The sequence below is a fragment of the Otolemur garnettii genome, unplaced genomic scaffold (genome assembly GCF_000181295.1).
Source record: "Otolemur garnettii isolate 467f Iridium unplaced genomic scaffold, OtoGar3 scaffold00014, whole genome shotgun sequence".
Classification (NCBI taxonomy): domain Eukaryota; kingdom Metazoa; phylum Chordata; class Mammalia; order Primates; family Galagidae; genus Otolemur; species Otolemur garnettii.
The window spans coordinates 28,447,507-28,461,661 of record NW_003852409.1 but is presented as its reverse complement, the minus strand read 5'-3'; the positions used below and the strand labels follow the sequence as shown (position 1 = coordinate 28,461,661).

The window sequence follows — 14,155 nt, the reverse complement described above, 5'->3', positions numbered from 1 at the left end:
ATGCTGGATATTATCAAAAGCTTTTTCTGCATCAATTGAGAGAATCATATGGTCTTTGTTTTTTAATTTGTTTATGTGATGAATTACATTTATAGATTTACGTATGTTGAACCAGCCTTGAGATCCTGAGGTAAAACCCACTTGATTGTGGTGTATAATTTGTTTGATGTGTTGCTGGATTCTGTTTGTTAGGATCTTGTTGAATATTTTCACATCAATATTCATTAATGATATTGGTCTGAAATTTCTTTTCTTGTTGGGTCTTTTCCTGGGTTGGAGATCAGGGTGATATTTGCTCCATAGAATGTATTGGGTAGTATTCCTTATTTTCCTATATTTTGGAAAAGGTTGAGTAATATAGGTACTAGTTCCTCCTTAAAGTTTGGTAGAATCCTGACGTGAAGCCATCTGGTCCCGGGCTTTTGTTTTTAGGGAGATTTTGTATAGTTGATGCTATTTCAGAACTTGATATAGGCCTGTTTAACATTTCCACTTCATTCTGGCTAAGTCTTGGAAGGTGGCGTGATTTCAAGTATTGATCGGTTTCCTTCAGATTTTCATATTTCTGAGAATAAAGTTTCTTGTAATATTCATTAAGGATTTTTTGAATTTCTGAAGGGTCTGTTGTTACTTCATCTATACCATTTCTGATTGATGAGATTAGAGATTTTACTCTTTTTTTCTTAGGTTGGCCAAAGGTTTATCAAAAAACCAACTTTTTAATTTATTGATCTGTTGTATAATCCTTTTGTTTTCAATTTCATTTAATTCTGTTCTAATTTTGGTTATTTCTTTTCTTCCGCTGGTTTTGGGATTGGAGTGTTCTTCCTTTTCCAGTTGCTTGAGATGTCCCATTAAGTTGTTAACTTCCTCTCTTTCTGTTTTCTTGAGGAAGGCTTGCAGTGCTATAAATTTCCCTCTTAGGACTGCCTTTGCAGTATCCCAGAGGTTCTGATAACTCGTGTCTTCATTATCGTTTTGTTCCAAAAATTTGGTAGTTTCCTTCTTGATCTCGTGTCTGACCCACCTATCATTCAGCATAAGGTTATTTAGCTTCCATGTCTTTGTATGAGTCTGCAGATTCCTGTTGTTACTGAGTTCAACTTTTATTCCATGATGATCTGAGAAGATGCATGGAATAATTTCTATTCTTTTTAATTTGCTGAGGTTAGACTTGTGTCCTAAGATGTGGTCGATTTTGGAGTATGTTCCATGGGCTGATGAGAAAAATGTGTATTCAGTTTTGTTAGGATGAAATGTTCTGTAGATGTCCGTTAAATCCAAATGCTGAATGGTTAACTTTAAATCTAAAATTTCTTTGCTAATCTTGTTGGAGGATCTATCCAACACTGCCAAAGGAGTATTAAAATCTCCAACTCTGATGGAGCCGGGAGAGATCAAGTTGCTCATGCCTATTACAGTATGTCTTATAAATCGAGGTGCATTCTGGTTGGGTGCATAAATATTGATAATTGAAATCTCATCATATTGAGTATTACCCTTGACAAATATAAAGTGACCATCCTTATCCTTGTTTACTTTTGTTGGTTTAAAGCCTATCATATCTGTGAATAAAATTGCAACACCTGTTTTTTTCTGCTTTCCATTAGCCTGGAATGTAGATGACCATCCCTTCACTCTGAGTCTATATTTATCTTTTAAGGTAAGATGAAGTTCTTGTATGCAGCAGATATCTGACCTGAGTTTTTGTATCCAGTCAGCCAGCCTATGCCTCTTTAGAGGACAATTTAAGCCATTCACACTGATTGAGAATATTGATAAGCCTGGTAAAGTTTTGGGTATCAAGTTTTTCAAACGTCCAGTGGACATTTTTAATCCTTTTGCCACTGTGGAAGTTGGAATTTGATCAAAAGTTTCCGAGTGAGTTTACTTTTGTGGTGGAGGATTGCGCTGGTCATTATGGTGGATAGGTCTGAGAATATCCTGGAGAGCTGGTTTAGTTATGGCAAATTTCCTCAACATGTGAATGTCATTAAAGTATTTAATTTCTCCATCATAAATGAAACTCAGTTTAGCTAGATAAAGGTCCTGGGTTGAAAATTATTTTGTTTTAGGAGATTAAATGTTGATGACTACCCTCTTCTAGCCTGAAAGGATTCAGCGGAGAGATTTGCAGTCATTCTAATAGTCTTCCCTTGTAGGTTATGGTTTTCTTACATCTATCTGCTTTCAGAATTTTCTCTTTCATATTAACTTTAGTGAAGTTAATTATGATGTGCCTGGGGGATGTCTTGTTCAGGTTGAGTCATGCTGGGGCTCTGAACCCGTCTGCTATCTGAATTTTAGAATCTCTTGGTATGTCTGGAAAGTTCTCTTTCATAATTTCATGAAGAAGAGCCTCTGTGTTTTGTGAAGCAACTTTGTTGCCTTCAGGGATTCCTATAAGGAAAATATTAGTTTTCTTGAAATTATCCTAGAACTCTCTGCGAGAATAATCCATTTTTGCTCTCCATTTCTCTTCATCTTTGAGTGCTTGGACATGTTCAAAAGCTTTGTCTTCAGTGTCAGAGATCTTTTTTTCTGCCTCCTCCATTCTGTTAGGGATTCCACCGTATTTTTCAGATCTTTGCAGGCTGCAAACTCTTGCCTCAATGTGTCAAAATCTTTGGTCATTTTACCTTTGAAATCATTGAATTCTTGAGACATCTTTTGAATAACTTCTTGAAATTCTAATACCCTCCTTTCCTCCATTCTGTTAATCTTATTTGCTATCCAGATTCTGAACTGGATTTCTGACATCTCAGCCATCTGTTTATGGATTGGCTCTTCAATTGCAACTGCCCCATCCTTCCTTGAGGGAGTTGATCTACGCTGGTTATTCATGTTACCTGAGTTTTTCTGCTGATTCCCCCCCCCCCATGCTGAATTTACACCATTTGGAGTCCGTCCCAGAACCATTCCACCAGTGGCTGCCACCAGAGAAGATGCCGATTTCCTCTGGTTGCCCAGAGAGACAGTGTGTGTGTGTCCAGAAAAGCCTCAGGGGTGCGAGCCTTATTTTTCCTGCTGCGGCTGCTGCTCTTTGCCTCAGGGTACCGCTGCTCCAGTGTGGATCCCTCTCAACTGACCGTCCTCTCGCATTTCTCGGGCTGCTGGTGGTGGTGGTGGGGTGCCTGGCGAAGGTGCCGGGACCGGGGATTGCTGCTGCCAGCCTGGGGAACACCCAGCTCTAGGAGTTCTCTGGCCACCCTGCTAGGATGCTGGGAGCAGGATCACCGCCACCGGGGAATGCATGGTTCTAGCAGTTTGCTGGCTACAGGGCTGGGACAGGGCGCTTTGTCCCACAGGGGTAGGGGGATGCTGCTCTTGGGCCTCCCCTCAGTGTTTCTGCAGGCAAGAGGGGGAAGAGTGGACTGGAAATTCAAAATGGTGGTGAAAAAATTAGTTCAATTTTTCTGCCTGGTGAGAGAGTGTTCAGAATCTCAGCAGGGTCCCTCTAGGGGTGTAGACCCTACTTCCTGGAGCTCTCGCACATGGGGTGAGATAATAGGTCCTCAGTTCAGTGCTCTTCTGTAGAAAACTTACAGGCACAGACAGAGAGAAAAACACAACTTTCTTGAGGGAGGGAACGGACACTTTTCCTTTGGGATGTATTATGTACCTGAGATTGATTTCTTGGAGTGGCAACTTGCCTCAGCAGAGGTGTCCTGCAGATATCACTCTTCTCTCTCAACTGGGCTCCCAGTCTTCAATTTCGTTGGGTATTTTCTGGACATTATCCTTCCCTCTGGATGGGAGCTTCTGTCGGAGGCTGGCACCTGTCGGCCATCTTGCCCCTCCCCCAGGAGGTACTTTTATTATCCATGTTTTGTAGATGAGAAAATAATGACTCAAGAGAGTTAAATAAATTGTCCAAGCACACACCATAAGCGGTGGTGTTGGCAGTTGAACTCAGGTCTGTCCAACTCCACAACGTATGCTCGTAAATCACCATACTGAACTTCCTCTCTAGCTTCTCTCATGATATTGCAAGGATCCTAGAGGTACCTAGGTCAGAACATGACCTTGTTAAAGGAAGAGTGACAGTTGATGTTCTTAAATAATAAAAGCTTAATGGAAGCAAGGTTGGTGATTCAGAGGAAATTAATGAGATTTTGTCAATTTTATTTTAAACTTAATTTGTCAGAAAATACAGTGTCCATGACAAACTGTAGAAATGTTTTTGACAAATTAACTTGACTACAGGTGCCAGATCAGGGAAATGTTAATTTAATAGCTTTTAAGTGTTCCAGATTTATTGAGGGTTAAGATAGCACTACAAAGCCAAGCCCCTAGCTCTGAATGGATTTGTCATAGAATTTTACATAAAATCTGTTCATAAATTCAGAGCAACAATTTTGAATGTAAAAAACTGAATTCTTTTTCTGAGCCCATAAAGCCAGCATTTTATTAAAATGAAAATGGTATAATTTTGGTGTTTGGAGTTTTTTTGGTAGACTCTGTTTATTCCTCAAAGCCATTTAAACCAGAATTAGATCAGGTTAGGCCAAATTTGTTTGAAATCATTACTTCTGATCAAATGAAGTCTTTTGATTATCATCAGAGTAGTAATCTGAGAACTTTGTACTAAGTCTGCATACTATATTATTAAGGACAAGGTCATTGGTAAAATATAGCATCATTTGAGGAGGTTGGGAGGAAGTACTGGTGATTCCTTTAAGAGAGTTTTACCTGTTGAAGACTACAAATAACCCTTTCATCAATTTGTATCATTACATTGTCTGGATACATTTATATATTTATTTCTGCATTAAAATTACCTATAATGATTTGCTTGTACAGTTGTAACTAATAGAATAAAGTTGCCTGCTTTTTGTCTCTTTAATTGCAGAAGCCAATCTGTCTATCTTTTCTGTTTCTTTTCCTTTGCAGAGAAATTGAACACTTACCAACAGTTTTTAGATCTGATATTCAATTTATCATTGGCAAACTTTGATATTAAGAAGCACTACTAACTAAACCTTCTATTCATAGGACTTAATTCAACTAACTCACTTGATAATGGATATTTCTTAATTCAAGATTATTTTGAATTGAATCGCATTTATGTTTTTCCTGTTTTCCCTGTTTTTGAAAATATGTTCATACTTTTGAAATTAACTTTATGATAGCCAGCAAATATGTATTATTTTAATTGTTGGTATGAAGTAGGAAAAAATCTAGTCTATATGTAATGTCTTAATTTATTATCATGTTCAAATTCTGTATCTTCCAATTCTGTATCTGTATTCACATTCTATGTATTAGAACTTATTTTAAATTTTTAAGTTTTTTTCATTTTATGAGCTAAATATTAATTGGATGACCTGCTGTTCATAATATTTATACCTCAGGATTGGCTTAGAGACACTTTGAAAAGAGATAGCTTTTCCAATTTCTATCACAATCCACAAAGCATTCACACTCTTTGGCCCAGTAATTTGCTTCTAGGAATATGTATACATTTATATAAGAGTGTTTATGAGAGCATTATTTATTTATAATAGTGAAATAATGGAAACAACTGCTATTTGTAACAATGGGAGATTAAGTTGATAGTGTCATTATATTTTATGCTATAATGCAAGTGTTTAAAATCATTGGTTAAAAGAATATTAATTATTTCGTCAATATGTCTAAGTAACTGTTAATATTGTATGTCAGGCTCTACCTTAGGTGCTAGAGATATTTCAGAGAAGAAAGATTGTTCCTGATGAACAGGGCCTAAGAAGTAGAAAAGGTATAAGCACTCTACTTGGGAAAGAGAGAAATGGTAGGTCTGGTGGTTCATTTTGACAGATAGTCTGAGGAGACCTTTCAGTTCTGCCAGCAAACACTCCCCTGCTATGCTGTAGGCTCCTGGAGAATGCAAAATGGCTGAGGCACGGTTTTTCCCTCTATGTAATTCACAGTTGAAGGAGAGGGTAGGGAAGAAGGTAGTGAGGGCAGATGAGGGTAGGTACAGGAAAAAGTGAAACCATAAGGCTGTGGACATCAAATTGTTAGGGGAACAGAGAAGAGGGTATATGTTGGGATTCCACCTTCTCAGAAGAGGAAACATTTGAGTTAGAGGACAGAAGAAGAACTCCTTTTCTTGATCAGTGACTGTGTGCCAGGCATTTTATATACATCCTGTTCACTTTTCCAGGTGAATAAGGTTCTGAAAGGTGAAGTTCCTTGTCTAAGGTCTAGCAGCTAAGGAAGTAGCAGAGCCAGGAACCAAATTCACATCTAGCTGACCCAAGCCTGTGTTTTTGACTATTGTTCAATGTATTAATACTTTAGCAATAATACGTTAGGCCCAGATTGTGGAAGCTATTAACTGCCATGCTAAGGAGTTGGAATGCTAGCACTGGGGAACCATCATATCTTTCTAAGTGACTGGTGTGGTCTGTGATCTGAGAAAAATCACTTTGGTGGCAATAAGGAGATAAGATTTGGAGAGAGGAAGGATTTTAGAGATAAAGAGATGGGTAGGAGATTGCTTCAGTGGTTTCACTGAGAGAATGGTTCTCAACCTTCCTAATGCCATGACCCTTTCATACAGTTTCTGTGGGTTGCAACCCACAGGTTGAGAACTGCTGCACTAAGAGATGATGAAGCCTAATATGAGGCAGTGGCAGTGAGGATGGGAAGGAGAAAGATTTGAGAGAGATCAGAAGCATCTGGATGTAGAATATGAAGACAGAAGCAGGAGTTAGGATTCCTAGCGCGTGTGACACAGGAGATGCTGAAAGCCTTACCTGAGATAGAATATAGAATGAGAGATAAGCTGATGAAGAAAATTGGTCTTGGATATGTTGATTTTGAGATTCTGGCTTCATGTGCAGAGCCATCAGGTCCTTTATAGCTATCAGATGAACTCTGGGTGTATGGCTGGCCTCATTAATTGCATGTATGTTGAGGAGGTTTTGCTGTAGGAAGTGGTTTTTGTTTCAGACCTCCACTAGGGGCATTCTTTGATTTAGGGGGTGCTCTGGAGATTGTTATTCAACCACCTGTCAGATGATGATATATTTACTACTTTTTATTTGTCTTTGATAAAATTACTTAACTTGCCATAGGAAAGCATCTGAGTTAATATTTTCTTTTCTTTTTGAGACAAGAGTCTCACTATGTCGCCCTCGGTAGTGTCGTGGTGTCACAGCTCACAGCAACCTTTAACTCTTGGGCTCAAGCAATTCTCTTGCCACAGGCTCCCAAGTAGCTGGGACTACAGGCACCTGCCACAACACCCAGCTATTTTTAGAGATAGGGTCTTGTTCTGTCTCAGGCTGGTCTCAAACATGTGAGCTCAGGCAATCCACTTGCCTTGGCCTCCCAGAGTGCTGGGATTACAGGCATGAGCCAACACTCCCAGCCTGAGTTAATACTTTGAACTTATTTTTTCCCAATAGCCTTTCACAACACCTGACACATAGTGTGTTTGTAATAATGTTTGCTTGATGCCTTCAGATGGGCTACATTTCCAAAATCAATCCTTTCTTTCCCTAACCTAAAATCCTTAAGCCCTGAGTGGCAGTTATTCTTGCTTTTTATCTCCTTTTTAGTTTGTAATTATAATAATACTATTTTGTTTCTGATTATAAATTAATGTTCATTATAGAAAATACAGAAAAATATAAAGCAGGAAATTATAGTCACTCATAAAGGTACATCCGAGGGAGAACTCCTGTTCACCTTTTGGTGTACTGGTACAGTAGGTAGATACAATAAGCATCTTTTCTTTGGCCTCATGGTTCTGTTGGATAGAAGGGTAAAGTTTTGTATGTAAGAGGACTTTGCCAACCTTCTTTAGTCTGGGTTGCTTCTGGGCTCTCATGACAGCCTGTTATTTTCTCCCTCTTGAAGCTTTTTTTTTTTTTTTTGAGACAAGTCTCACTATGTCGCCCTAGATAGAGTGTTGTGGCATCACAGCTCACAGCAGCCTCCAACTCTTGGGCTTAAGTGATTCTCTTGCCTCAGCCTCCCAGTAGCTGGGACTACAGGCGCCCGCCACAATGCCTGGCTTTTTGTTATTGTTGTTGCAGTTGTCATTGTTGCTTTAGCTGACCCAGGCTGGGTTCGAACCCTCCAGCCTCAGTGCATGTGGCTGGTGCCGTAACCACTGTGTTGCAGGCGCCGAGCCTTTCTTGAAGCTTTTATCACATTGTACAGTGAAGACCTTCAGAAGACCAGGAGTTTGGTGAGGATCTGATCTGCATTGTGTATTTCTGGACTTTGTCTTCAGAACCCTGCAGATGTTTCAGTGGGTGTTGGTTGAATGCACAGGAGACTGAGGAAGATAGAGCTAAACCAGTTTCCCCTTTCTCTGTGTTGCCCACTTCCCTGCGCTCTAATTAGGCCTCCATTTCCCCAATCCTGTATTGTGGAGCACATAATTTGCCATGCAATAAAACTGTATGATATGATCTTTATTGCTAGTTGCTTTTTCATAGTTAGATGTTACGTCTTTGGAATATTGCTTGCCTTGATGTGTGATAAATACTTTTAATCCTTTGGTCGCCATGTTTTGTTTTTTTTTTTGTAAGTTAATTACTTCCTATTATGTTGATGGATTGTTTTATGTTTTAGATTATTCCCTCTAAATATTGCAACATAGGGACTAATAGATAGAGCTAACTGCCACCACCTTGAGCTTTTCAGAAGAGGCTCCTTACTAAATAATACATAATTTCAAGGTTTATGCAAGGCACTTTTTCCTGTCATTAGTACCTCAAAATGGAATTAGGAGATTAAATAAGGGGCTTCATTCATTTAATAATTATCGACTGCATTTATTCTGATAGTTTCCCCACACTTGCTGTTTTACTATGAAATAAAGAGTTTAAAGGGGTTCATAGAAATACCATAGAAATCTACCTTCATTTCCTGAAACAGCAGTAACTTCCCTGAAGCCAACTGACAATGGCAAAATTCCTTAGTGTCAAGGGCAGAGCTCTTGGTGTGTTTGTGAGGAAAAGAAGAGGGAGAGGAAGATAGTTTTCAAGTCTTGGAAAGTGGGAATTGATTACCTTTATAAAGTAGGCAGTGATGTTTAAATAGCAGCTTTGGTGTCAGACTGACATGGGATTTGAGTCCTGGCTCTTACTTTGGTTATGGAATGTTGAGCAGCTATAATTTAAAGGTTATAATAGCCTATCTCTTAGATAGGATTGTGAGGATTACAACAGATAATTTAAACAAATATTTAGCAAAAGTTTACTTAGCAGCTCTAAATAAATGCTAGCTCTTGTTACAATAATCAGTGTTATTTTTGGCTCCTGCAGTATCCATTTTTGGCTTCATGTGACCATGTAATAGGTTTGAGTAAGAAATAGATCTGTTCCCCTCCCCTCCCCTCCCCTCCCCTTCCCTCCCTTTTTTTTGAGACAGAGTCTCATTCTGTCACCCTGGGTAGAGTACTGACACACCCTGTGAGTGTCATAGCTCACAGCAACCTCAAACTCTTAGGCTCAAGTGATCTTCTTGCCTCAGCCTCCTAAGTAACTGAGACTACAGGTGTCCATCACGATGCCTGTCTATTTTTAGTAGAGATGGGGTCTCACTCTTATTCAGGCTGGTCTCGAACTTCTGAGTGCAAGAGACCTACCCACCTGGCCAGAGTGCTGGGATTAGAGGTGTGAGCCACACTGCGCTCAGCTCCGTAGGTCTGGTTTTGAAACTTAGGCCCTTTCTAGCAGACTGCTCTGCATTCCTAAGGTACTTGACTGTTAAGCACATTCACATTTGTCTTCTCGTTGAATCTTCATATTTTGAGATATTGGAGCCCTGTAACTCCTTAGCTCTGTTTCCTCAGAAGGAGGAAGAATAAATGGAAATAATAAAGGGAAAGTAAAGACAAGCAGCTGATCTGTGTCTGAAAAGGAGGATGATGTGAGGGCTGCATACTCAGTCCAGGAAGATTGGCAGTGTTTTTAATTTTAACCATTTGCCTGCCTGACAAGGCTAGAGCGCTTGCTATTTAGAGAAGTCTTTGTTAGTCATTGAAATGATTATTTCTGAACTGGGCGTTGTGGCGGGTGCATGTAGTCCCAGCTACTTGGGAGGCTGAGGCAAGAGATTACTTTAGCCCAAGAGTTTGAGGTTGCTATGAGCAGTGATGCCACGGTACTCTACTGAGGGCAACATAGTAAGTCTCAAAAAAAAAAAAAAGATAATTTCTGAGCTGAAAAACATGCATGGTGAGTGTATGTGCATACAGATGAGCAAGAGAGAGAAAGAGCATTATATAGGAGCATTTATCATTATTTGCTTTGTAATGTAGGGACAAGGCTCAGGGAAAAACATCAGTTGATTTAATGATGGATGCCAGCTTATGAGAAATGGAATTTCTCTAAAAACGTTTTTTAAATTAACTTTATATATTTCTTGCCCTAGTACTGACCTTCTTTTTCACCTTAGAATGATAGAATTATAGAGTATTAAAGATGGAGCCACATGATTACTAAAGTTCCTCCATTTTCATCCATGTCCAGGAAACAGACCCATAGAGGTTAAAGGCAAGAAGAATGGAAAAAACTTATATTTACTGAGTTCCTACCATGTGCCTTGGTAGCATAGGAGTCATTCACGTATTCATTCTGTAGTAACAGATTTTTTTCTTAGGGTCTTCTCCATACCAGGCACAGCATGTGGAACAGTACACATTGCTCTCGTGGTAGTTCAGAGGCTAGTGGGGAAAGCCTACACTGACGCTGTGGCTAAATAATCTCAATTGTTAAGTGGTCTGAGGGAAACGAATGCACATGTGAGGGAATAACTCACGAGACAGGCATTATCAGTGAAGGTTTCTCTGAAGAGGAGTCATATGAACTAAGCCCATGATAATAGTAATAAGTAGGCTCAGTGCCTGTGGCTCACGCGGCTAAGGCACCAGCCACATACACCTGAGCTGGCGAGTTCGAATCCAGCCTGGGCCCGCCAAACAACAATTGTGGCTGCAACCAAAAAGTAGCCAGGCATTGTGGCAGGTGCCTACAGTCCCAGCTACTTGGGAGATGGAGACAGAAGAATCAGTTGAGCTCAGGAGTTGGAGGTTGCTGTGAGCTGTAATGCCACAGCACTCTACCCAGGGTGACAGCTTGAGGCTCTGTCTCAAAAAAAAAAAAAATAGTATTAAGTAATAATAATTCTTACAAGAGTCTTATGATAGGTGGACCCATCATTATCATCATTTTACATATGAGGAAACAGAAGCATAGAGAGGTTAAGTAACCTGGCCAAGGGTACACAGTAGAGGATGAGGAGCCAGGCATGCAAACACCATGAAAAGGCATTTCTACATACAGCAAGTAGTACCTGCCTAGACTTTGGAAGTGGAACATGCAAGCAAGTTACACAGATACACACATGCATGTGCTCATATGTTCAGAGCACTTCTAAAGGCCAGGGTAGCTGAAGCCTGATGAGCAGGCCAGGGAGTGGCAGCAGATAACGTTAGAGAAAGTAGATGGGGCTGGATCCTGAGGTGCTCTGTTGGACATTTCAAGCTGTTTGGATTTTATCCAAAGTATCATGGGATTTAGTCATTGAACAGGGATCAGGTTTTTTTTTTTTTAAACTAACTTGTGTGGAGAATAAATTGGAGTAGGTAAGAGTATAATAGGTCAGTTTGGAATCTATTATAATAGTAGGTGAAACCTGATGATATTTTAGTGGTAGGGAGATAAAGAGAAGTGAGATGGTTTTGAAATAGTATTTTTCATTTTTTTATTTAGGTAAAACATAAGTAATTTAAAACTTAGCATTTTAAAGTATACAACTTTGTGGTTTTAATATATTCACAAAGTTATATAACTATTACCACTAATTACAGAACATTTCCTTTTTTTTTTTTTGGTCCGGGTCTGGGTTTGAACCTACCACCTCTGGCATATGGGGCCAGCGCCCTAGCCTTTTGAGCCACAGGCGCTGCCCAGAACATTTCCATCATCTTCAAAAGCAACCTCATACCTCCCAGTTTCTGGCTTCCCCCCCATCTTCTGCCAACCATAATCAGTCTACTTTCTGTCTCTGTAGGTCTGCCTGTTCTGCAGATTTCATATAAATTTATTTATGCTGTAGTACCTTTTATGTCTGTCTTCTTTCTCTTGGCGTAATGTTTTCATAGTACATCCTTGTTGTAACATGTATCAGTATTTCATTTCCTTTTTATGTCTGAATAATATTCCATCATGTGGATGTTGTTTATCCATTTGTTAGTTAATGGGCATTTGGGTTATTTTCGTTCTTTCATTATTATAAGTAATGCTGCTGTGAACATTCATGTTCATATTTTAATGTGAATCTATGTTCACATGATCAGTATCAATCTAGGAGTGGGATTGCTGGGTCAGATGGTAACTCTGTTTAATTTTTGAGAAACTGCTAAATTGTTTTTCATAATGGCTGCGTGATGTTTCATTTCTATTGGCAACATATGAGGGTTTCAGTCACCCTGGATAGAATGCTGTGGCATCATAGCTCACAGCAACCTCAAACTGTTGGTCTCAAGAGTTTGCAAGTAGCTGGGACTATAGGCATGCATCACCACACTTGACTGGTTTTTCTACTTTTAGTAGCGACGAGGCCCCACTCTTGCTCAAGCTGGTCTTGAACTCTGGCAATCCACCCTCTTCCACCTCCCATAGTACTAGGAATACAGCTGTGAGCCACTGTGCCTAGCCAATATTGGACTTTGTTATGTGTTTGTCATTTATGTATCTTCTTTGGAAAAATGTCTTTGCCTATTTTTTAATTGGATTGTCTTTATTATTGAGTTGTAAGAGTTCTTAATACATTCTGGATAGCAGACCCTTACCAGATATGTAATTTGTGAATATTTTCTCCCATAATGTGGGTTATCTTGTCACTTTCTTGATTGTATCCTTTGGTGCATAAAAGTTTTTAATGAGGATGTTCAGTTTATTTTTCTTGTTGCTTGTGCTTTTGGTGTTACGTTGCCTAATCTAAAGTCATGAAGATTTACACCTGTTTCGGTCTAAGAATTTTATAGTTTTATCTATTACATTTAGGTCTACAATTCATTTTGCATTAATATTTGTATATGGCATGGATAGGGGTCCATGTTGATTGTTTTGCATGTGGTTATCCTGTTGTCCCAGAATTATTTGTGGAAAAGACTGTACTTTCCCCATTGAAATATGTTTTTGAAGTAGACACATTAGAATTTATTAGTGGAGTGGATAGACAGTAGGAGGGAGACAAAAGAAGATTGTTGAGTTAAGCAGCTGGTTTAGTGGTGGTTGCACTTGGGGTGAGTCTGTCACATGACTTTGGATAGGCAGGAGTGAGTGACAATCAAATATTCTAACTTGAATTTAAGTTGTTTGTGATGCTTTTCTCATATGTGCAGTGAACACATCACATGGGTGGGAGAGATGAGTATGAGCCAAGAGTGCAAGGCTTCCGTGAAGGAAGAGTGGGGGGATGATCAGAAGGTTGGTGGATAAAGAAACAAAAAGGGAGGGGTGGGGTGGTGTAGCTGGATGGTTTGAGCCTCAGAAGAACAGGGATTTTTGTAAGAAAGAGAAAGTAATAATTCAGAAGTATTAATGGGAGCAAGAATACCTATTCCACCTCCTGGTTTTGAGGATTTGGAGGTTTTTAAAAAAAGAAACAAAACAGTCCTCTAAGAAGACAACATAGGAAGCAGTATCCTCAATAACCAAATACATTAAAGAGGTAGAAGAAATGCTTTTAAAAAGTAGTTGAGGATTTATGTATGTTTGCTGATTAGTGCAGGAGTCCTAGAGGGCAGAATGGAAGATTCAGGAGGGGAGTGGAGGAGTGGTAGGTGTATAGGAGGGATTGAGCAGTGTGGGGATGGTGGTTAGGGCAATACTGGAAAACCAAAGCCCTTGCGTTTGTGTGGTACTGAAGTAAACAGATGTATTGCAAATGGAATTAGCCCCATAGTCTCTGAGTAGGCAAGCACTTGCTTCCAGTGCTGGGTCCTAAATGCTTCCCTAGAGAGTATGGCAACTTCCCGGGCAGCTTATCTTACTGTCTCAAGAAGTGACATGTCCTTTTCCAGGGAGAGCAACTGGTGCTAAGGTCTAATGGTGACTCTTGCAAGGTCACACTGAGTTGGTAGCAAAGCACATCCCCTAACAGTGAACATCAGCTCCACTTATCACTCTTACTTGTTCTT

General features: G+C 39.6%; 1 protein-coding gene across 1 annotated transcript in view; it reads left to right on the top strand.

Moving 5' to 3' along the window:
* MAPKAP1 (mitogen-activated protein kinase associated protein 1) overlaps positions 1-14,155 on the top strand; it is a 280,354-nt gene that overhangs the window by 101,532 nt on the left and 164,667 nt on the right.